Raw genomic sequence first — 27,314 nt, 5'->3', positions numbered from 1 at the left:
ATACGCCTTCCCTCGCACGCACGCACGCTCTACTTGGTGTGCTTGCGTCCATGTAAATTGGTCTCATGAACCGAAATGCTTTTCCAGCCGATTCAACTCGTGGCAAACCGAGACACAAGGAAGCCGTTAGGGAAGGTTTCTCTTCAGACAAAGGATACGCACGCTTCGCCTAAAAGGCTTGAAACTCACAGTAGTTCCCAAGCCGTTAACGTCCCCGGGATGTTTTTATCCGTGGCATTTTTCGCCAGAGTCGCACATAAATAAAAAGTGTAATGCTGAAGCACGGCCAAAACAGAAATTAAAAAGAATTATCAAGTGGCAAGCAATGGGTAAAAAGAGCGAACTACGGGCGAGAGAAAAATTAATTTGAAGTTAGGGGTGAGGAGCAGGTAGCACTAAGTGATGAAAATAAGACTCAATTTTAAAAACAAATTAAATATTATACGAGTATTTCATATCAATCATGAGTCACTGAGATGGGAAAAATTTACCTGCAAAATTTGATTAGCTGAGAGATAATTGAAAGAGATAAGACATATTAATAATACAATTTTCTTAATGAATTTCCTCTGCATTTTGTTTCATTAAAATTTATTAAAATAATTTTATAGAGGTTTTGTAGAAGCTAAATGACCAAATTTTGTGTATATCAAGTTAAAATTGATTCCAATCGGAAATCAAGACGTAATATATAAACCCTACCGTTATAAAAACATGAAATACGGCATTTTTGTTTCAAATTAGTATCGATATATATGAACCTTATACTGCAAGTTACGCACAATCAAATTTTATTTATGAATCAAAACCAACGACGGTCATTCATCCTTGGATTCATATTTCGCTTCTCTCTGCTCTCAGTTATCTGTCTGGAGGCGGTTCACCTCTTGAAGTTCACACATTACTTCCAATAGATGTTGGCAGTCATATTTGGCATTTATCCCTCTAGGGGTCTTCCTCTATAGCTTTTCCCATGACTACTTCATAAGACCATTTTGTCTAATGAATAACTGATCGTAGCACTTTTCCACTTGATAAAAATATTTTTATTTACGACCGGGTTTCGATGTATTACATCATCATCAGGTCTAGGTACAACCTGATGATGATGTAATACATCGAAACCCGGTCGTAAATAAAAATATTTTAATCAAGTGGAAAAGTGCTACGATCAGTTATTCATTATGTTCGACTTCCACCACATCACGCCTGAAGCTACTTAATTTATACCATTTTGTCTCTTAAATGTCCAATAAGTTCATCCCTTTTAATTTCCAGCGCTTCCATCAACCTTCCTTCATCTACTAATCGTAGTCGAAGCCCCTCTTAAGTTAACACATCCGTCCATTCGAGCTTCCTCAATATCGTACGCCTTCATCCTTCTCCTTTACACTACAAATACTGGAACTACTTGATTATCATAGATAAGAATTCACCATTTATAAAGTAAAAATGAATTTCATCCTCAAGTACTTCTTATACTAACTTTTCCTTTGCCTTGTTTCTGCTACTTCAGACGAATGTACGATAAAATTCATGAATAAGTTTTTGTTCGTAAAATTTATTATGCAAAACTGCAATACTAGGTTATGTCATTAACTTAATGCGTACATGTTAAAAGTTTGATTAGCGATACTCCGCTGGGTGGTTGACAGCCGTTTCAAGTTGAGAGATGCCACATCCTGCGGCGACGATGGGGGTAATACTTGACGCTGCATTGAAATTTTGCATTCGCCTGGTGTTATCGTCTGCCAAGGTCCATGTAACTCTACAAGACGCTTATGTAGTTTGTTCTTCCATATAAACACAGGATGTGGTTATAAATGCATAAAGAGGGGAGAAAATCAATGGCAAAAGAAAGTAGGCCGTTGAATAACGCCAACAAAGCGATCATAAATACTGAGAATTCTATTTAGTGCAACAGCTACGTTGGTATCAGAAAATCTCGTATGAGACGCATTTGTGCGTGATGTGTGTGCTCCGAGAGAGCTCATACTTAAATGACAAGACGTCCACCAGCAGGCATGTCCGCAGCTGGAGTTGATGTTACAGGAAATTCTTCTTTCATTCAATTCAGATGAAACTTGGCGACATCATTTTCATCCTTAGCGTAAGTTATATGACGTGCTCTAGAAATTCCCCAAAGTCATACAATCGCAGGAGGTTGCATTTCAAGACGGCATGCTGGATGCTAATGCATGGCTGCATATCCCAAATTCCGATTCCGATCAATATTAGAACTTTTCCACAGATTTCTTTATGACGTTACAAATAAATCTGGGGAAAAGTGCAAATTTTGTTTTTCTCATAATGACGAACTACTCGCCACATCTCGCCTGAATCTGTTGAGTAAATTGTGCTCCTCATCCTTTCTATAGTTCAGGGCTACCTTTTTCGGTTCCACAGTGCCAAAAAACAGCTTCGTGGAAACCGTATTCAACATCACTATACACAGTGGTGAAGGCTGCCGTTTTATTTTAAAAGGGCCTAACAAAAATAGTTTTCAGCACGTATTCCAAGAGTAGAAGAAAAAATGGGGTTACGGCATTTCATCCAATGGGAACAACGTTTATACAAACCTTCCAGATTTGGATGAGGATAAAATATGTTATTTAAAAAATATGATAATTCCTTAATGGACAGTCCTTGTAATTCATTTTCACAAAATCTTTTACTTCCGAATAAATAGATATTATTGACTCTTTTGTGGAATTGAGTCTCCACGAAAGTAACAACCTTGTGTTTCCCTCTAATGCTGCATACATTCTTGTTTTGCTTTAATTAATTTAATTGAGGAACTACGTTATTACCTTCACCAAGTTTCCTCAGGGTTCCTGTACTCACTTCCTCAAGAGCTACATTCCAGCCAAACCTAACACACTGGCTGTTACCTAGGGATAGGGCGCATTCTCTTTATTTCAAATATTAAAGTCTCATCTATTTAGAAAAACGTTATATGTGTACATACATGTATATATACACGTACACATACATAATAGAACAACCAATAGCTCAAATTCAGTAGAAAATAATAAATATCTAGTTATTTATTTTTTAATTTTGTTATAATACAGCATATGCTCACATGTTTCAGTAATCTACACCAAACAATTAAATGTCAATTGTTTCTTTGACGGCGGCCTTTCAGTAAATCTTTCTGACCTCTAATTATATGAGAGGTTCCCCTAATGGTGAATATTTATAATGGCATATTTTTCTGGGAAAGGTGTCTCTAAAAGTCTTCACAGCAAGCCTTCAAGCGAGAAGTTGGCTGTTTGATTTCGTGAGGTGCCTTAAATTTCAGTCACATAAACTTGAAATGCGTTACTCAAATGAAATCACTTGAAATCTGACCAGCATCATTAAATATCTGAAAGAGTTTGAGGGATGTCCACCAATTCGTCTACACGATGGTTGACATTTCCAATTGCTCATTTCCTTTTCTCACTTCCAATCGACACTCCCTTTTCGCGTTTCCTCCACTCAAGTTCCCGACATGCTGGCACAAACATCACACCACGCGGCTTTCATTTTTCTTTGCTCGATTACTGGTTTCTGAGGCTAATCGCTCGGTTACCCTCGACAGAAGCGTCTACCACGTGAACTCGCGCTCGGGCTCCTTGTTGAATCAAACTTTCCGAAGGAGCAGTTTACCAAGTCCTTTAGAGATGGCAATGCCAACAATAATGCCGGTTTAAGTTCCGCCAACTTTACCCATTGATGAGAAATCTATTTAGCCCTGTTCTCCCAAACGTTCACCCTCGTTACATTAGTATATGAGAACAGGAACAGCGCCGAGAGAAATGTTTCTTTTTCCTTGGGATCATATTTTACATTTATTTTAAATGGAGCACCCAACGCTGCTTCTCTCAGACGAATTTGGTGCAAGGCAGAAGCAACTAGCGTAGAACTTCACGTCAATAGTCATTTGATCTATTTGGTCGCAGCTGTCGCGTCTTTGCCCTAAACAAGACCCCTTTTGTCTACTTCACAGGAATAAAACGAAACGGCTTCATTTTTAATAAGTTTCACTCGCCACTCAGTCATTCCTCGGAGTGTAGCCGTATTACATAACGTTCATTATTTAGTAAGAACGAAAAATACGTATCAGGTTATCATGTTACAGTTCAAGCGATGATTGAATATTAATCTACTTCATTACTCCACCTTCGCATACACCTAACTTGAATTTAGGCAAAAAAGATCACCTAGGGGGCGATGGAGCTCAATAATTCCACTATTACTTTATCACCGAACTTAATTAAAAGAACATCAAGTAAGTAACTGCCAATGATGTCATTCGCTGAATTTGAACGAAGTGAAATTTGTTTCACGTCCCTTGCTCCTCACTCAGCGGCTGTGGACACATATTCTTTTCTGCTAAAATAGTTAAAATTTTAGACTTCTTTTTTATGCCAATGCATTCAAAGTTAGTACTTCCTTTAATATTCTGAGCATATTTCCAACAGGTTACCAGCGATACAATTGTAGGACTATCGGCGGATATTTTTCAGCTCTTAAACTGAGACTAAGATCTCTCAAGCCCAGGGCTTTGCGCACATTATCATTTTCCGCTGACGCACGCCCATAGGCGGCCGGCACTTATGTGGTTATTACTTAGGCAGCGCGGGGAATGTGTGTTTATCTCACCTCCACGAACTGCTGGAGGTTAAAAACGATAAGTGCCTCTTTTCAAAAATTATTATCGCTAGGATTATCCTTTCCACAATTTGTCGGAACGACAATAAAATTAAACTGTATCCCTCCAACATTATGCTACTGCAAGCAATGTACTGGAACAGAGAGAGAATTAGAACATTTTTGGCAAACTGACTGAGAACTAATGCAATGACCTGCAGAATCTTCAATCCTGAAGTATATGCAGCCACAACGAGGCTCAAATGACATACGCTTATATTGTAAAAGCAGTAATCTTTTGGCTATCATGTTAGGGTGATATTCACTGGTGGCGCTGAAACAGTAAGAAATACTTTTGCTGTCATTTATCGTAAAATTTACAAAAATTACTGAAACCATGTATTTTTGACGCTGGTTATAAATCAAAATACATTTGAGGCTTGAAAGTTCCTAAGTCTTTTATTTTTTACATTATCATTGTCAGGCCAAAACTTGACGTTCGCACAATGAATGTCAATCCGTCACATTTAAAGTCTTTTGGTTCCCCTACCCCTCACTGAAAATCCATGGCAGCCCGTCCCAAGCCGCGCTCTCCTCCCAAGGCCCCGCCTAACTCCGCCACTTCTTTTCCCAGGGCGACACGTCCGGAGCGACGCCAATCCGACCACCGTTCCCATTCCTTTGACACTTCCACTCTCCGTCATCGACTCCGGCACCTGCCACAAACCCTAGTCCTACACACAGAGGCAGAACTCCTCTCCACGAACATAATCCCTTGGTTTCTTCTGCCGTCCGACGCCGATTTTCCTGCGCAGTACGCGGTAGGTAAAAACGAGACGCAAGGTTTAAATGAAATTTTTGACGTATTCGACTGATCGGTCCGCCATCGCGTGTTTTTAAGTTTTAGTGGAGTGGGGTGGGAGTGGGCAATGGAGGCGGGGAGGAGGAGGCGCGATAATCCCCGGGTGAATACCAAATCGGCGCGGCATCCTCATCAGCGGCGGCCGTACAGACGCAAGCCGGCTAGTCGCCTCCTCCTCGTCCCTGATTCCCGTCATGGCCACACTGAAATTTCCTTCCAGTTGAAAAAAAGGGCTCTCGTTAAAAAAATATATTTTCCTTGGGGAACTGCCGGGAAGATAAAAAGCTTACGCCAGTTATCCACGGTTTATAATTCCCTATTAGAGTAAAATGTAGGGACTTCAAAAAAAAGGGGGATGAAGAGGCCCTAATGCCAAAGGTGATCAGAAATAATTGATGAACGAATGGGATTTCGGCAGTTGTAATTGAGAAAGAGACGGATGTATCACAATCGATTTTATATCTGAAATAGTGAAATGCGAAGGATAATAATGAAGATAATGAGCACGTCTAGTTTGCAGATTAAATTATAATAAGCATCTTCTGTTCCAAGTAGATATATATTTTCATGAAAGGATAGGTTTCAAGAAAATCCACTCATTATCAATTAGTATTTTATTGATAATGCTCGTTTTATACAAAAGAATAAATTACTTTAAAATTCGATTTTTTCATCATCGCTAATTGTACATTAAAAATTTCACATAAAAAAGCATGATACTTTCGAAGGTTATATTAGAGGGCGAAACAAATTCATAGCTGGAGGCAGGTATCCAACGTGAAATATATGCATGGATAATCTAATAAAATATACTTAACAGAAAATATAAATGTACAAATCCATCTGATATAAATAATTCAAATATAAACATATGTGCATGATAAACTAGGCTACAAAAATCATTACTGATGGCAAATTACGGACTGAAGGTATTGATTTATATCAGTTTCGCAATGTATCTTTTAGAGTATAATTATTAAATTTCCAGCTAAAACAAGGTAATTTAATCTTTATATTAAAAAAATGATATATTTTTTGAGTCCTTAAAAATTTACATTTTCACTGCAGGATTAAATTCGTCGTACGAGTACATGTTTAGTGAAGTAGATTCGCAAAACTAAAGGGTCATCTTCATTTCCAATACGTCAACTTCTTGTCTCATAATCTAGTCTCAAAAAGTACTCGTGAAACTCGTAACAAATGCAACCAACATGAGTGTCTACAAATAAAAGTGTATATTCAAATAGTGCAGCTACTTATCCGCCAGGATAATTACTTTTCGGCATTTAAAATAATGGACGAAAATTTTCAAAATCAAATGAAATAATTTCATTTCTACAATGACAGCTATTCCGTAATTTTTTGCTAATGGTGAAAAAGTAATATTCGCGAGATTTTAAAATAAATCTAATGAAAATATTAAATTTAAATCAGATCTTGTACTTGCAAACACGTTTCATCGTGTTATTATAAAGAATAATGACAAAACGTACTGCATAACTACTTCTTTGAAAAGCAATTTCGGTGATCGTTGAGGGGGCAGCAATTACTTGTACCAGATGAGGTATATTTTTTAGCTCAAAAACGGACACGAAATTATTTTGATCTTACGTATTATTACATTTATGTGCAAGTTTTGATAACTTATTGACTGAAAACCATGAAAACATGAAACTTTCTGATAAACTTTTGAAATTGATGTTGCATTATTTCTGTACGTAAACGCAAGCAATCTAATTTTGACTCCCAAAAACGAAGGGAAATACTCAAAGCAGCCATTTCAATTACCAGTGATGTTTTTCGATTACACGGGTATTCAAAATGAATATGAACTTCCTGCCATTGATTACGTTTTACAGTTCTCGAAACAACAAGCGAAATATTCCCCAAATGACATAAGAAAAATTGCGAGCTTTATTGAAATAATATTTTTTTCTGATTTTCAAAGCTTACATATACAACTTCGTATTAGCAAACAAATGTATTTGCTACTCAAATATAATTTATAAATTAGTGAACTATAATATATACCTGTACAAATTGAATAAGAGAAATAATATGATGAACATAAAAGAATCTACTACACTAACTTCATCGTAGGTGACAAACACAATTATTATTGGGCCAGAATTAAATTTCGTTAGAAGGCATGAATGAATTTGTGAGGCAGGTTGTGAATTAAAAAGCAGGATGAGCCTACATGCGTTTGCTCTCGACGCTGTCATTGTAGTACAGGATCATTATGTCCGAAGTACTTCAAAGAGGAAGAAAAGAAAGTGGTTCACTAAGATACCCAGGAATCGAATTTCTCCCGACTTAATCACTTGAAACCGAGCCTACGGTAGCGGTAGTGAAAGCAAGTTTTGGCATGGGGAAAGGGATGATCCGCCCACATTGGCTTCGTCGACAGCGCGGGCCCTGCCCCCAGTCACCCCGGACCAACCCCCTCTCCGGCACCACTGTCCTTCTACATGCGTCGCCACAGCAATCGATCAAAAAACCAGGAACGCCGCTAACCTCGCAACGATGGGGACTGGGAGAAATACGCCCTCTACGTGACACGGTCGCAGTCCGATCTTCAAGTTTTTTTTCACCTTCCACCTCGTTCAAAAACTGCTTTCCTCCTCCCCTCCCTCCTCCGCTGTCACCTACCCCACTTCTCCAATCTCGACGACCAGCCATCATCTCCGGCGGCGTTACAAATGCGCCTGCCCCGTGTGCCCTCGTTTGATTGAACATGTGTGCCGGCGACGTAAAAGACAGAAAGATGTGAGGGGTGCGGGCAGAGTGGAGGGTTCTTGGGGGAAACGACTCCGGAGCGGGGAAGAGACAGGGCCGGCACTAACGAGTTTTAAGTTTTACTGGAGAACTGAGGGGACTGCGAGGAGGTCCAACCGGAGTAGCAGGGAGGAGGAGGAGCAGCACAGGAAAATGAATACAGGACGGAAGAGGTACTGAGAAACGAAATTAATGCTGAAAAAATGCACCCTGCCCCGTTAAAAATATCAATGATAGCTCATCGGGCTCATAGAATCATCTCCCAATATTATGAAGAAACAATATCACTATATTGCATGCATGGGCGACGCAACCTATAAACCTGTTCCTTTTTTTTCCTCTTTCACCACCATTTGCATCGTTTTTCGTTAGACTGGTAAGACCTAAGAATAGCGGTTCTCATTTTAATTTAGCCTCTTTCTAATACAATCGCATGATTTTCCATATCGGTTTAATGAACGAAACGACCTCCAAAGTGTGTGTGCATATGTATGTGTATATTTACTAATTTATATAATTTTATTTATATTTTACTCGCATAGTATTTGGATGGCCCAATAGAACCCAACAATAAAAAAGATACAACGGTATATTGAAAATTGATGGATTGACATAATATAAAAGAAAATGAAGAAAACCAGAGCTTTACCTTATAGTGTTATATCATTACTTCAACTCCCTAGTCACCGTCTGCATCCTAGGGATGCACAGCCAAAAAGCAAAACACTCCAGCTTGGTGAATACCCGGTGAAGTACATACCTGGAAAGAAAATGAAATCAATCAGTGAGATCGATAAAACTTCAACACTAAATATAATTAAACATACAAATGCTAAATGCCTCGACTTGTGACTATTTCCTAGGGAATGATGAGTTAATTTCATATATCTTTGTTCAAGCAGATAAAATGCAACTCCTGAACAGAAACGATGGCATTGAAAGAACTTTGGAGAAAAATTTACATTTCACAAATTTCCAAACTCCTGTCTAATCTCTGCTCAAATAATACCACGGTTCGTACCACGAAATATCTTGAAATATCAATACATTAATTAATGACTGAATAGGTTTAGAAAACTGGATTTAATTAGGATACATGTTAATTTAATAGATTATAAATACTGACGACTGTCGGAGATTGAAGTTTCTACATTATTAATAAATTATGACACCTCGAGTGAGACTTAAATGCGTAGAATTTAACAAGAACAGATCACAGCTTTATAGGGGAGCTCTCCAAAAATTTAATTCCAAGCTGGACAACTTTTATTTGAATAATATAAGCCAATCTGGATGACCTGTCATCTGAGTTATTGTACTAACGTTTTTATAAATGTATTTATTACTGCTGATGCATATGAATTATTAAAACTCCAGCTGCCAACTTTGTATGTTCCAAAATTGATGAATATCACAATTTATGTCGAAGTAGGATAAAAACAATTAAATCAGAATTTCGTTTATATCTATTAAATATTAACTAATATGCATTGGACTTAAGCAAAAACAATGTATCAGGTATTATGTTATATTATAATGTTTTATGTATGAAATAAAAGCATTTCTGAGGAGTAATTTTAAACATTTAAATAAAGGCTAGCAGAATGTCTGAACTATATATTTGCCAAATATATAGCTCTCTGTCGCATACTAGCTCGCTCGCAAAATAGCTCTCTGTCGCATACTGATTAAGCTTTTCAAAACGATGCCTTCAATTCAAACAATTGCAAGAAAAATCAATAGTATTGAACTTTAAGAGGGGAAACGTTAAGCTATGATTAAAGACATGTCGACATCTCTAACTTTTGCATCTACGCTATTTCAAATTTTATGAAACCATTACGTAAAAATCCTTTACAGTCTTTTTGATCTCAACTGTATTGATTTGAAGCTGAATTGACCGTATTCTTTCCCCCTTATATACAATTTTAAAATCATTTGACGGAGCGGCAAAGACAATAACATTCTCACTAAATTGTCACCATTAAAACATCAGCTTGAGGTAAATGATTGAATGAGATCCCATACAGATAGGGTTTCCGAACACCCGACATTTTGTAACCTTCGGGAATCGAGAACGGGAAATCTTATTTCCCGAGAATGCTCGAGAACTCCCGAAATTATCTTTTATATTTCATTTTCGTTTATCATCTATAGCAATGACTGCAACAGTAAATGCTATTTAACATAAAACCCGTAGAGAAGGTGAGGACAACTGGGTTCCCCACACCGTCGCAGACTTTCCGAGGTTTCTATACGCTCCTCTATGTAATCGGTCAACATAAAACTTGAGTTGATAAAATATCGAAAATGGACGTCGACCGGTATTTCATTACTAGTACATAATTTTCCCTATGCGATAAATAGGGGTCACCATAGCATCATTTATGTCAGGATTCTCAAAATATGAAAAATATAATTAGTACAAACTTCATTTAACCAAATCTTATAGTTAACAGTGCGTTTTTAATGCATATTACAATCAGCATTAACATTCCCAATCTCATTTAAATATTTTATTTATTGAGTTAGGAATTACTGGAAAACAAATGCAAATATTATTTGTTTGAAATTTAAAAAATACTTCAAACGTTTTTTCATTTGTCATTTAACAAATGAAGTTTTAAGAAACTTTGAGCATTAACTGCCCAATCAGACAATCTTTGCTTTGCCTCAAATATATGTAAATGATTCGGAAAAATGTCCTTAATTTTCTGTACACGTTGGCCAAGTTATTATCACTGCATATAAAAGCATTTTCAAGTTGGGAGTGATGGAATGCGTTGCTTCATAAAAGCTTATTTCCTTCCTTAGAGAAGTAAATATTTTGTCTAGGCACATAGGCTTTGATGCCGAAGTTGATATTGCTTTATTCAATTCACTCTTAGATCAGATTCTGATTAAATGCCAGAACTCCCTGTAAGGACATCCTTTAGCTTTTTTCTTGGAAGTTCTGCTGCAAATGTTCCTGTAAAAAGTCTTTTCATGACTGACTTCGCCAAATATGAAATTTCATTCTTACATGACACGTCAAAAGATTAATTCTCTTCCATCTCACATAGAGAGCTAACTTTTCTGAAGTACATTGTGAGAGACACAAGCTGTCTATATCTACGTTTCCAATTCAAATTTTATTTCCTTTAAAAGCGTTTGACTCATTGAAGAATTACTCATCATATACTTAAAAGTTCCTTCACTAAGAGGAAATAAGCATCTCTGTTACTTGAGGTTTTAACTGCTTATCTTACAGGTTTTTAACAATTCAACATGCATCTCAATATTTCATAATACTCTTCTATCCATAGGTGAATGAGTTTCAGCTCTCATACAACAGTCTTAATCGGATTAATGATCTTTAAAAACATCTCTATCATTCTCTCCTGTGTGTTCCGGCATGTTTTACATTCCAAAATAACTTCTAGTTCTTCCTTTTAACTCCTGGTTATTTCTTGCCGCAAAAGATGTTTACAGGAGAATATTTAACCATTTTCACTATTCATTGCACGCCACTAATTGCTGGAGATAGATCTTCTCGCAAATGCAAATCATACTGATCAGTTCGGGCAACCCCAAATCACTCAGGACCATTTTCATCATCTGTATCGTATTCAGCATCTGTATTTAATAGGCTGCTGTAAATCACAGTTGCTTTGCCTTTCAACACTTTCACATAAAAAACTTTTTTTAAAGCATAAAATACATTTGTTGCAGCTAACCATATAGCGCATGTTTGTAGCAGAACTTTTGAAAAGTCGGTGTAAGTTTTCTGAATTTTTTCATAGCACCTATATCGTCACTTGTAATTGCAACTGCAACACTTTCAAGTTTTAGCTAAAAGTTTTCTAAAATTTCCTGAAGCAAGGATAATACTTTTTCCGAAGGACGGTTCCCATTTATTCTTATTAAACCAAGGTTTTAGGTCTCAAGCCAAGGTCCCATTGTAATAAAAGAGAACATTAATGTATCTGCAATTCTTGCAACCGATCCATTGGTCTATTTAAATACTCATTTTTTTACTATCACGTTTGAATACATCAAATTTAAGGATGTATAGTTGTTTCGCTTTAATATTATTAATATGTATTAGTGTCATACCTAAAGGTGGAATTCTTGACAACCGCACCTTTGCTTGTGACTCTTTCCCTAATAAACTCACTTTTTGTGATGGTGTCAACTGATATCCAATCCAAGGCTGCTAAATTATTTACGGTTTCTTCTGTTTCTTTGATGCAATGTAAATTTGTTGTTTGTCTCTTAGAAGATGAAGGCATTGGCTCATCATGATCCATTTCAGACTTTTTTCCCTTCCATTCCAGGGATGTATTTTAGGTGCCTGTTTAGACTACTGGCTGATATTGCTAAGCATTGCAAAGTTTTGGAGCATACCTTGCAACGAGCTGATTCGTTGTCTTTATCTTTTTTAAAATATTCCAAACATTATTTATTCTCTTTACTAATTGTTAAGGAAAACTATAAAGAATATTAAATACGTATTTAGTAAAAGTAATAATTAATAAAGACCTATATTATGCAGCTAATATTTATATCAATAAAGTACCATCAAACATTAACATATGATTGGAACTTATCGCAATAGTGGAATAAAATATTAGCAGTACAAGTTGTTTTTAAATAGACTGACTTACCCACAGCAGTTGAGAGAGCCAAAAACACTCACATATATCACCATTGTCAACCGCAAACAAACGATCGATTGTGGTTGGTAGTATCGGCCGTCACTTTGGGGAAACGATTAATCATTGAAAGCATTTGGTTTTACGAAGAGAAATATTTATTTTCACTACCTAGGAGTTGGATACGAAGTCATCTTAATGTAAAATAACTAAGTAAATCTAAGGTAGATTACCTGAAGATGACTTTGTAGTCAAATCCTACGTCGTGAAAATAAATATTTCTCTGTATAAATACATACTGTTTCCTCTTTTAAATGAACAAATGAGCTCAATTTACAGAGAAAGGGAAAGTGAAAAAAATGCCGAGAACGGCGGGAAGGAGACCCGGAAACCCACAGACATACATACAGATAATCTTTCAGTTGTTAGGTTTAATTTCCAAATTAGATGAAGATTCTTAAATGTTATTTTCTTCGTCATGTTTGCCAGCTGTGATTTTGATATACCATGGCAAATCCCTTCCTCAAATCTTTTATTCCCACTCTCGATATATCATTAATATTTGGTCAATAAAGACACTTTGGCCGTTTACAAAGTATACAGGGATAAAACTGGAATACAAAGATTGTATTCATTTCTTGCCACACACTTGCCACAAGCTAGCAAAATTGAGCAACACATTTTCTGAACCGTCATAATTGTCCTCGTAATTCATATTTTAATCGTAAAAATGAGAGTGTCGCAGAAAAGTGTAGCCATTCGGATAAGTAATGACAGTTTTAATAACTTGGAATTCCAAACAAATCATGATCATTCACTGATATGTTGGGGTCACCGGGGGGCTAGATTATCCCAGCATTGAAAGCGTTCTTTTCCCTTCTTCCACCGCGCATTTATCCTCATTGGCTTTGTCGATGACCAACTGGGAGGTAAAAAGTAAGAAACTCTAGGACTACTCGTATTATTCAGAAGGAAGTACGTAATTATTAAAATATTTGCCTCTCAGCCGAATAAAGTCGGAATCTTCTTAATTTTCAAAACAAATGGCAGTGGCTAATGGATTCTAACAAATTATTTTCCTGCTTGTTTCATTTTCACCATGATTCCAGAAATCACTATTACACTGCTGGAAGTGTATTACTTATTCGATTATTTGATTAAGATCTTAAAGAAAAAAATTCTAACTCAAATGTAAGCCATCATAGTGAGGCACTTATTCCCAGTTCATAAGATGCTGGAGAGAATTTTTTGAATGCTATAAATTCCCATGTTAAAGAATGTTTTTCTTCTGTGATATATAATTCTAGCACATCCAAAAATGTCAAGGTAATTACATGAATACTTCTTATTGTCTACCGGATTCCTCTAAATCACTTCAGTTATTTCTTTTACGATAACCTGGTTCTTTAACGCTTAGGTTTTGTTAACTGCCGTTAACGGTTACGTGCCCTTTAATTCTTTTATTAAAAAATATCCAGAGGTCATCAAACTATTTATGTTATCCTAAATCGAGTTCAAGCCTCATGATATTCAAAATGCGATGCTAAAATATGAATGTTTTCAGTTCCTAGAGAGAGGTAAATCACAACGAACGCAAGTCACAACCAATGTCTATTGAAAATTTATTTCCAGCCAAATTACATTTATAGGTGCAGCGATGTTCTGGAACTCTGCCACCTGCGCTCGAGACAAAAGGCTATGAATGCAGAAATATAAATTAACAATGCCCCTTACCATTCCTATGTATTTGCAGAAATACAGAGATTTATGCCGCTTCGTCTCTACTGCAACAAGCAGTAGAGACGAAGTATTTGAGAACCTCCATTGCCTCGATCATGTAATTTAAACATGCAGGCTGTAAAGTGAATATGTGTTGCAGTTATCCTTCTCCAAAATCGAGTAAAATAATGATGATATGACCTATACATCTATTCACTAAATATTAGAGAAATATAGAGGAAAGAATTCACCACTAGTGATAAAAAAATTATCAAAATACTGTTTCCGACGGATTAAAAAGGACACCTAAATAAACAAACGAGAGGAAATGTCTTCTTAAGAATACAAAAAGAACTCACTCAGCCAACATCAGATGTAATAAAGGCATTGTATAGATTGTCATTATATTTTTCAATCATGATGAAGTTTCAAAGTTACTGTGCTTCAAGATATGATTAGTATGATTATTATCGCGTTCATTCTAATGAACTTCACATTGATTTGCATCAATTACTACACATTCATTGAACCACCACAGGGTAGTGCGACAGAGATGGCTAGATTATGAACAATATTGGAGTATACAACTCCATCATGTAGAATTTAAAAAATGTTTACCGACATTCAATGACGAGAAAAACTTTATAAACGACGACTGTGCAAAACGTGCTAGCAGAAGAAAGTTCTGTGGTGTCTGCAGCTCCTATCTCCGACCCATTGACAGCATCACTCTGAAGGAACTATTAGAGTGGGAAGGAGTAGATTATAGCGCTAGGAAGTAGCAACGCCTGGGGTTTGATGGCCCCATTGAGGGAAAGGGCAGACCATGATGGTGTGAGCCGGCGCGTGACAGCCTGGTGCATTCCTAGTTACGAAGTTCCCCAGGTGACGAAGGCGGTTGGAGCGGCGGCAGCGGGGACAAAGTATTCCAGGCTGCGGGACTCATGTAGGCGTCGACGGTTGCGGATCTGAGGAGATTCTACATTCCTTCAGGGAATTGAACTCGGAAGTCATGCGGGCATCGAGGGGGTTGATGTTACGATTTGCGATTTGTAGCCTTGTCCCGAGAATTGATCGTGGACCTCTAAATTGGAGGCAAGTGGACGGCATAAATCAGAGGTGGCGTCATTGCTACGGGGGTATCGGGGCCTCCTTCGTCTATCTTTAGCCGGAAATTCAATTATGTAGGAACCCTCTGGACCGCTCTGGTGTTCATTACACGTTTGAGGCCGCCAAGTGTGCAGTGGATTAGGATATCTGAGCAGTACATTTATATCATAGTGCAGGACAGCGTATGGGGCCAAATGCTGGGTCAGGAACTCTTGCATTTAAGAGCCAAGGTAATTGCAGATATCGGTTTGGCACTAAATTAAAATTCCTGAACTCAAAATTATGTAAGTATGCACATATTACAGGTTACCCTACGACGAAGGAAAATCAATTCTAGAGTTAGATAAGCAAATCAAATGTTTCCCAAAACAAAGATTTTGACATTATAATCTATTCAGATTTTAATGCCGTATCTACTAATTGGAACACATTTAGTTTTGAAACGGGTGTTAAAGACAAAGATACTTGCGAGTCGTTCTTATATTATTTTATGAGGAATTCCATTTATCAACTTTTCTCTTCGCCACGTAGGGGGGTAATGTTCTTGATTTGCTGGCAAAAGGTAAACCCGAAAAAATCTTAAATATAGGAACTATTAAAGAAATTAGCTACCACTCAGAAGCAAACGCTAGGTTTTCCCTGTACACGATCCGAAAGAGGCTCAAACCAAAAAGTTACTCGTGTGCAGAAGAGTGTCTAGCAGCTTAAATTGCATGTTACAGAGTTTATTTGAAAATTATAAAAAGAGAATAAGCAACGAAATATAGTGGAAACCTGATAGCATTTTCTTCACTTCACGCGCTCAGCAGCTAACAGGTTCATTCTAAGTAAATTTACAAAATATGACGCGGTACCTAGATGTTATAATGCATATGTTGGATAATCATTACGATGACAAAGGCTACGTCACAAAAGAAGAAAAATATAAGGAACGATATATCAAGGTAAAAATTAAATGAGATCTAAACCAGATCGAACCATTCAATGAATCCCCCGAGGCGTCCTATTACACTCAGAGTTAATCGAATGATTTTTACACTTTGAAATTGTTGCATTGTAATGCGTATAAGCGAATGCCTTCGTTTAAAATTTAATGTCGGGTCATCTTCCGCAGTTTATTTGTATTCCCACTAATTTTTTTGCGATAATCAACTTGATGAGAATTGCAAGAGGGAGAATTGTTGACGCTCAAACAGCGCTCATACACAAACTTTGAAGAATATACTAATGGATGCCGAAGTAGTGCACTCATATATAAAACAAGAAATATGTATGCATTCAAAATTTGAACCTTTAGTAGGATGAAAATTTCCTTAAAAACCTAAAATTTGGCAATTTAGATTTTCGGCCTTTCCAAGCCATATTCGTTTTCTATAGGTAATATTTTGTGATAAAACTCCAATTAAAAACCTGCATACGTAATCCGATTATAATTTTTGACCTGAAATGTTGAACTTGCTGACTCTTGGTTCGTTCAAAACTACCTTATGAGAACTGATATTTGTTAAAATAAAATATATCATCACCGTCAGTATTTCAATCCTAGGATTGGTTCACTGTAGCCCTCCATTCTACTCTTATTTAATGACGATTCCCTCAAACCTTGATACTTTCTCTGTTTTATGTCCTTCTTAATTTATCTTAATTACATGCCTTCATATGTTCCTCGTGGAATCTTCCCTTCTTTTTTCCCTTCTATTATATTCCTAATCAATCCATTGTTCCTCAATGTGTGTTCAATCCATCTATTTCTTCTTTGCCGTTCTCCATATTGACCTATCCTCTACCGCTCTTTTATATACTTTGTCTGTCCTTACTTTGTCTGCCTATTTCATCTTCAGAATTCTCCTCCAGCAACATGTATCTTCTCTTGTCCACTTTTCCAATGTTTCAAGTCTCGGAACCATAGGGCGCCCTGCTCCAAGAGAAAGTCTTGACGAATTACTTCCTTGTTTCCAGCCTTAGGTTCTTCAATAAAATATATATGAATCCAAAATTATGCTGATGACAATATTAAAAGAGAATATAAATAATATATAGCGACCCCTCTCCTCGAGGGTAAGCAAATCTGACGCTTCTTCAAACCCATCCGCCCCTACCGCTCCCATACCCCCGATATGACCCAATGCCTAGTCATAACCAAGGCGCCACCGCCTCTCTTCCCCTTAACCGCAAAACCACGACCACCGACTTTGACGTCTCGACCCCCAACCTTCCGCCTACTGAAGCTAAATATGTAACTTGTACCTGATGATGCAGGAATTCTGACATCCTACATTTTACCTTTAATTTTCATTAAATAACTATTAATCCGGTCATTAAAAGCTGTAAAAACACATCCAAATGCACTTTAAAATCAAAAACTAGGTAATTTTAGTCATTTCATCGAAGTCCTATTGGGTAAAACCTATCATATCAAGGATAAAAATCACTGCAGAAAGATATTTGATATTATAAAAAGGATTTCATAATTTTAAAGATGAAGACAAGAATTGGTTCTTGACATTTGCAAAAGTTATAGAATCTTGTTTATTCTGCGTCATTTCTTTTTCCCGTAGATCAAATATAACTTTAAATGGGTTTCATTGATTCCACTAAAGATATTTCCAGTTCAGAAAATGAGTGTTTAACAAGTGTGCAGGTGACCGTGACGCATTTCACTTCAGGAATGGATTCGAAACCTTTGAACACACTATGTTTTGGGTCCGGATACTTTGGTAATATTCTCTAATTTAGATCGTCAAATATGGAGACATTTGATACAGAATTGCATCCTGTTTATAATTTAAAGATAAAGCAATGGAATTAACTTGTGCTTGAACTTGAAATTTTTATAAATATGAGTACATGGGAATCCTAATTATCTTTCCTGAAATTTCTAGCTGCTTCGTATGCAAAAAATAGCTTTACTTGCGATGTTCTCTTCGGCTGCTCTTGAACTAAAGAGTTGTTATGCCGTGCGCTCACAACAAAAACCTCGCAGTTGAGCTCTCGTAAACTTTTCTTAGGTGATTGACGATAAGACCCATCGCTCGGTCTCAAGCTGACGCTTCTAAATGCGTATGGTCAAATGCGGTCAAAGTTCACCATTTTTCTTTGAAAGAATCCAAGACCAGGCTATTAGCTTTGTCAAAAGTACACGCTTTGTCTACTAATCTACTGAACTAATAAAATAGAACAAACCCAGAAAATTTATTTTTTTTCTAAACCCTATTCAAAATGATCTCAGGGGCTTTCCATTAACTGATTTGCTCTTTTCCAAATTAATATACTTTGAAGGAATTTGAAACATCTATCTCTTGATATTAAATCTTTAATCAAGTATTGTTGAGCTTCATTGTTTCAAAAACAGAAACATAGTGAATATCTACTTTTGAAGTGTAAAATGTTTAAAGTACTTAAAATTATAATGAGCAGAGATCCTAACGTAAAATATCAATGTAAATATTCAGAACCGTTATCACTTCTTAGCCAACCCGCTTCCTTGAGCAAATTGAAATGGTTTACTTTGCATAAAAATGCTTGGATTGTTTTTTGAATGGATGAGTAGTTGGTGTAGACCGACTTGCACTCATAGAAATTTATTCGAAAATACATATTTAATGGAGACGGTGAAAGTTTCTCTTTAGTTTTCCGGGCACAGAAATCAAAAGCTCGAGTCGCTTCAACAAATGAGCGATCATTTTACTCTTCAGCCTAAAAACTCCCTGTTATGAGGCATGACATAATTTTTCTTTTCGTATATCCTCATGAATTCACGTGTGATTTGTGGATTAGAAAAGATGAGTTATTGAATGGTGTAAATTTCCTGTACGTATTTACTTCATATTGCTACATTCATGTATATCAAATTAATTTATATTACATCAAGTACATTGGTGTACATCCTTCAACATTTACCCATCAATCCGCAGACTATGGCCGACGTTGCTGCGATCCACAGGATGCGGTGAAGGAACAATAAAAGAGCACAGTGAGGCATAGACCATTCAATTTTCAATATTCAGTAGAGCTCTTTAAAATACATTTCCCTTCATGCTCATCGGACGCTTAACGAGACATATTTCAGTTATTCGTTAATTTTCAGTTAAAACAGTTTCTGTGTAGTGTAAGCATCATAAGGTCTGATGTTATGGTAAAACGTTATGGTGTGAAGTTATGGTATAATATCAACTCCTGATGATATTATACCATAGCGAAACCTAGGTCGTAAACAAAAGTTTTTTATGTGGAAAAGCCAAGTGGTTTAATTTTAAGGTTAATTTTCAGATTTAAATAACCTGATTCCTAAGCAAAAATTGTCCGCCATTGATGAAACCGTTGATTTGCTCACAGAGCCATTTTTAAAGATAAGATCAAGTGTATGCATACATTTGGCCAGCAACGCGACCACCTTAATTGGGCCAATACGCTTTCTTCAAATTTTTTTATATGCTTCAAATCATTTTCGCTTTTATCTGCGTATTTTCTTCTTCTTAAGCATAATAAAATATTCAGAGTCTTCGTGGTCATTATTTTTCTCTTTTTCATGTGGTGTCTGGATTTATTTTAATAAATTTTCGAGAATATTCTTCGCCTTTTTTCTTCAATCTCTTAAAGATTCACTCAGCTTTCTTTTTGGAGTCGTCTTTTTCTCGCTCAACTGAGTCGTCGTAATTTCTCCTTCCCTTCCAAACTCTCTTTCTGGCACGTTTCCTACAGAAAACTCTCTTCCCCAGGTTAAATCCTTTTCCTTTCCATTCGCCAACCATTCTACGGAGTCCCATCTTTTAAATCCTCTCCCTATAATTTGGATGAAAGATGTATGATTATCCGATGGGATGAAAATCGGTTCTTAAACGGTATTATAGATCTCGAAATCTATTGGGTGCTTTATACTCATAGAATTTAATGAAAGGAGTAAAAAGATTTTGTTACTAATTATTTTTCACTGTTATTACCGTAGGGGTGCAGAATGTACTACCATTATTTTCAAAAATTTTCTCTACGATAGAAATAAATAGTTTGCAGTCGTATTGGTCGAAAATCGTAATTAAAAAAATAAACTTCTGTTATTGAGCCAATAATTAAACTGTAATATCCAGGTCTGATGACTATATAGTATATGAAATTTACGACTTTTATTAATGAGAATCACCAAATGCTTTATATTTTATTTAACACTATACTATTCTCCAAAAATCAATCGTGATTTCTGAGAATAGCCAAATAAATTATCCATAGTAAAAAATAATTCTCTAGCTTCATCCTTCTATTGGAGGTACGTGGAGTGGTATTGGGTCACTATAATAATGCTATAGTTTAGCTGACTTCAAAGAATTTAATTTAAAGTAATAACTCCAGTGACAGAGTGAAAAACTACAAATTTATTTTTTAATTTTGAACATAAATTCACGCAAAATGCTATAATGTTAAAGTCAACAATCAACCTGTAATTTACCAAATGTACGTTTACATAAAAAATGTTGCGGTTTATTTGATCTCTATGCAATGTCATCCATGTTACTCCTCAGTTCGAAAACTACATTTGATGAAAATGCCAAAAGATTCTATATATTTCGTAAAGACAAAATTTAAATATAAAAGTCAACTGCGAAAAGACACAGAAAATTAATGTTTATAACAAATGTATTATTATTATAGCTCTTGCAATTTCAATACACAATGCGAGTAACTTAGAAAAATATTGATTATAAAATCACTGTTGTATCATTAAAAGATGGTATCACTTAAAAAATATTAACCATAAATTTATCAAAAAAATACAAGGTCTGTTTCAAAGGTAATGGGACTTATTATTTCCTGGATAGACAGGCGGATGGGCGGTGGTTCCTCTGCCTGGGTCCGAAGGAGAAGAGTCACAGAAAATATCGGAGCCCGGTGGTAGTAGGATCCCAGCCTTTGCGGAACGGATCTTTCGTTTGCAAAACCTCAATTGCGTGATCTCTTGACACTCCGTCAGGAATCGATTATTAGAACAGCGCTACCGCATCAAATTTTGCGTGCAACTGAGACAAACCGGGAAAGAGAGCAATGACATGCTCAAGACAGATTATAGTGTTAACACCATGGGTATATCGCATTTTTCCAATAGCACTGGTTATTTCTGGAGGTTATAGAAGACGTTGGAGACGTCGAACGTTCAGGACGCCCTTCGACCTAGAGTAAAGGCTTTGTCGGACGGGCATCGCAGATTAAATGTTTGCATGGTTTCTAATGAACTTAGCACCCCTCAAATCGCATCCATTAGTTACCATAAAATAGGTATGAGAAACGTGTGTGCGAAGTTGCTGTCGCGAGTGCTCTCGAGCGAACATAAGGAAACTCGCACGCGAATCAAGGAAGACCTTCTCGACCATTAGAGCGAGGATCCATATTTTTTAGACAATATTCCACCAAACGTCTACCTCTTCCCCCGCCTCAAATCTGTGCTAAAAAGACAGTATAACGGCTCGTTAGAAGCGTCACAACAGGCCGTGACGATGGAGCTATGCAATTTCCCGACCACCGCTTTCCAGAAGGAGTACGAGACGTGGAAAACTCGCGGTGTGTGGCGGCACAAGGGTTCAAAAACTTTTGAGTGAATCCATCATTTTGGGTAATAATTTGTTTTTAAACGACTCAGTCCTACTACTTTTGTGATTGACCTTATATTTAATGATCTTTCCCAATAAAACCCCCACCCACGGGCAATACATAGACGTAATTATTTGTGAATATAATACATTTCCTCTCATTAAGAAAGTAAAAAGGATCTCACTCTTGAGGTATTCTACCTATAAGTACCCAAATAGAATGTTAATAATTCTATACACCTCTCAAAACACGTCGGATTTCGTTATTTTTTTCAATACTGGTATAAGATTTTGCGTTGGTGTTCTTGCTCTCGTGTGTGTTTCGTCTGAGGTGATTTATCTCAATTTACTTTTTCTTAGATGAATGAATGGTGTTAATTAGTTACGAGTAAATAATGGGATGACCATGTGCTCGTATCAATTCCACCAAACGTATTTTAAATGACTTAATCAGTGGTAACCTTCCCCCAAACATGGCTTTCACATTCTACAATTTTATTCTACTTGACGTATCTGATTTAACCAATATATTCATTTCACCTTCACTGCGAATCGCGGAATAAAAATTCCTTTCGGTTGATCAAGTTAAATGTCACAGTAACATAACTGTCACTTTCCCATGAATTTAGAAAAAGGTACAAACTAAGCACTTCTAGGCCTCTAAGAGGCTTGTTTTGGGGGTCATCTTGAGGTAGGCTTAAAAGAACTAGATCGTGAGTAGAGTATAGCGGCGGTGCTTGCTGGATAGTTTACGGAAAATATATAGCTAATACTTGGTGGGTTTTTCCAACTATCGAACATAATAATGAAAATACTGCAATCTCGTAAATGTGCAGGTACTAACTAACATTTAGGTTGGGAGACGCTCTAATATCGAAGTTAGTTATTGGGCTAAATATCTTACGCTAATTTGAGTAATCAGTTTTCTAAGGATACACCACCCATTTTAAAACCTGCTTTTAAGATTATTATTACACCATAAGATATTATTTTTTAGAATTTTTCAAGAATAGTCCATACCTTCTAGATTACAAAGGTATAAAGCAAAACGGATAATTTTTAAACATTTTCTCCCAAAAAAAAACAAAAAAGACCACGCCAACCAACACCAACAATATAATAAATAGTTTTAATCGATGGTAACGACTTGATTGCTGTAATTCTGTAGTCTTCTTTTTAATTGGATACTAAATTCACTTACACCTTTTACTCGTTTTCGAAGGCATTGATTTTTTTCATTTCTTTTTTTCCTTGAACAGTAAATATTCATTTTATCCATGCTTAATATAATAGAAACTATTTTAAGGAAAAACAATTTTGTTTCCTTAATTTTTCTACAAATAATAATGACTCAAAGTCCACTAATATGACGCAAGTAATTCTTCATCACCTAATATGGCATATTTCATATGACCACCTTCCATTCATGTACGATACACGACAGAAACCCTTTGCGTGTTGTACAATGAGCATCTCTGGTCTGGTTTATTCCCTAAAACCTTCCTAGCTCACTGCTTTTGAAGTTATAATAAAGATTTAGTTATTGTTAAGATAATATATGTTTATCATACGGCCGATAATTATCACATACACGTGCACATAAGTACACGCGTATAATGTACATGAAACGATCGTTATAATTAAGAAAATATCAAAACCCAACGACTACAATTCATACCAATGTTGATTTTCTAATTTCATGTTTTAATCAAGCCTCCATCAAATCAAACATCACTGACGGCGTTGACTATTGAAATTTCCTCACCACCCCTACAAAATATTAAGTTTTGATCTCGGTGCTCTTGAATCGCAGGAATTCTGATCCATCACACCAAACCTTCAACAGCCTTAAAGTTTCAGGATGCTTAATTTCTACTTATACACTGGAGCTATATTTAGTAACATTATAATAATTAACTTACTTACGTGTTTCACAATTTAACGATTTTCTAAATCTAAAACGAGAGCAATGATAGATACTTTAAGAGGATATTGTAAAACTTTTGGAAGATTCGAAAAACAATGCATGAGGTATTTCCTATTTTTTTGTAAATAAATAAGATCAATTAACACAATTATGCGCCGTCCAACTGCAACTTTCATGGATATTCTAAGTTAAGTAATTCAATTTCCACATCTTGTCATTTCTAAATTTATAAAACTACTTACTCTAGTTAGAACTTGTTACAAAAAATTTAGTGAGATATTCAAGTTAAAATAATAATGAACAAAGCAGACATTAGGATTACTTTAATTTACCTACAAGTTGCTACATTAACTGCTCTGATGTCATGAATCTTTGTTAAACATATCGAAAATAACTGTGCTTCGAAATCGACTGGCTGAACATTTAACAAATCATTTCCCGACCACAATTGAACAAGAACATCATATAATGATTATAATAAAAGTACTCTAGCATAATAGTGCTTCGCAGAAGATAAATGAGATAATATAAAACTTAATAATAAATATTTATACCACTTCTTCTCTCAGAGAGTGTGGTATTGTTGAATAATTTTCAGTTTACCATAAATCAGGTACGAACTGTTAGGATAGCGCAAAAAAAGTAACTCAACATTATGGAAAATGCTGTCCTACCAGCGTCAGAAGAATATTGAGGGATTAGTTACATTTTTCCCATAAATGACGGATAGAAATTTGATATGGTTGAATCCATGGGTTATTTGTTATTGAATATGAAAATATGGCATCCTTCGTTGGTGAATGAAACCGCAAAGTATATAGGAGGGAAAACATTTTTACGGTCGCCCATTCATCTAAGATTATCTTCCACTAAAGTTTTCGTCACGGTGTCTTTCACTGGGTTATCGAACTGAGTCAGGGAAAAGGAGCCAACAATGAAAGACGTGGAGATCTAAGGGGACGGAGGAAGAAGTGCGGAAGTCGAGGAAGTTGGGTTCAGCGTTATAAGATATGTATATTTCCACATAAAGCAAAGGGCATAAAGTGAGTCTAAGAGTGAGAAATACTTCAAAAGGAGTTATCCGGAATTTCATGCGATAGGAAAGGAGGGAAAATACCACGAACCAGATGACTCAATGGTAAGAAAATATATGAAAACATTCAAGGAAAAATGGAATGAAAAACAACGAATAGCATAATGTTAAAAGTGAAAACGCTGAAAAAAGTTAGAAGGCAAACTTTGTGAGGAAGAGATGAAATAAAAGATCATAGCTGTGAAGCCAGATAATTACGGAGGGATCAGTAGACGCAGGTAGCAAGCAAGAGTAATCACATTTCATTTTGAGAAAAACCTAAGACTCGAAAGTACATCAATAAAGGAATTCATTTCAAATCTGTACAGGTAAAATTCATATACTTAAATGCGCTAGGAAGATAAGCCATAAGTGTCAGATTACCGAAAAAATTACATTTTATGATATTCTAAGAAACAATTGCTCTTAAGGACGCAAACATTTTTCAGATCAAAAGTTTTGACGACATTATTTTATAACTCAGGAATTAAAACATAAGAATTCACCCATCCCTTAATTCCCTACCGTTTTTAGTGCATTTACTTCATTTTAATTCAATTGCCACATGAGAAATATAAAAGATTTAAAACCAAAGTTGCAAAACAACTCGTATTTTTTTAATTTTCCTTCAAGAATAAACAGAACACACGCACGTTGTTTACCCGACACGATTTCACAGGTTTCAATCCTAACACCTCTTTTCCCACTTCTTTAAAAACTAGAAGAGATTTGTTAACTAATAATGAATTTCATTAATTAATATGAACTACAGTCAGAAGTACTTATAGGCAATACTTTGCTTTAAATAAAGCTGATATAACACACCAACTTCTAAGGAAACTGATTACTCACGGAATCTTACGGATTACTTCAATTTCACATATGAGCCGCTAAACCCTCAACTTCCATGAATGCATTGAATTTATCATCAGAGTAGAGGAAACCTTCCCAAAGATATAAAACAATCACCACACCACAATCTTTCAACGTAAATTTTATGTCCATCAACAATCAAATAAGATAGCGCCAGCCATGAGAGTGGCATTGCCTTGGAATTATAAACACTCCGTTTAAAAACATCCACTTCCGTTTATGAAATCACTAATGGCCTAACAGAGGTTACCCAAAATAATGAATCTGATAAAAGACGAAGTCTGAAGTGCAATTGACTTTCCAGCTATAACGACACCATTCAACTTGATAAAGAGAAAGAAAAGATCCAGCGTCAAGAGCCATGACACAAACTCGTTCACGATGGGCACATAAATATGAATGTGACCCTTAAATGCAGGGAAAAAATCAAATCGCTTTACTGGTGAGCTTTCCAGACGTACCGGGAGTTAACGGAGAATACAGAAAGCAATATTCTACTCCCAAAACGTGGAAAGGTTAAAACTACGAAGAAGAGCATTAGGTCCAAAACTATAAAAAAGCAAAAAAAAACTTGTTTTTCCCTTGATGCGAGGTACAATAAATTTTTAATCGGGGAAGGGAGGCGATGTTATGCGAGCCACCGGAATGAAAACAAACAACTAAAGGATAAAGGATGAAAAAAAATAACAAGAAAGGGCATAAAAATCGCGGCGGCTTGATTTACGCCCGTAACGAAAGAGAATAAAGCTCCAAGCGGGACAGATTTATTGGAAGGGAAATCGAGAGGAGAAGCATAACAAATGCCGAAGAAGAGAAGGCCAGAATACGAAATGAGAAGGGAATATGTGCAAACTAACTCTCAGAAGAAAGAATGAAACCGCCAAGTGGAAGGGAATGGAAAGGAAAAAGACAGAGAAGCAGATTCAGAGGAAACATCTACGAAAGGAATACGAGAACGCAGATAAGTTACCACTTGTATCAATATTATTTCCTTTTCATTTCTGTAACCCTGAACCTAGCCCTGTAACTTAGCAGGGTGACGAGGGAGGACTAGGTAGTATATGTAGATCGTTTCTCGTACAACTTCCCTCCCGCTGGCCGTATACCCGGCCATATCCACGATAAA

Source organism: Hetaerina americana, unplaced genomic scaffold, assembly GCF_022747635.1.
Source record: "Hetaerina americana unplaced genomic scaffold, ioHetAmer1.1.p SCAF_14, whole genome shotgun sequence".
In the NCBI taxonomy this organism is placed as follows: domain Eukaryota; kingdom Metazoa; phylum Arthropoda; class Insecta; order Odonata; family Calopterygidae; genus Hetaerina; species Hetaerina americana.
Note: the sequence above shows the minus strand (reverse complement) of the source record.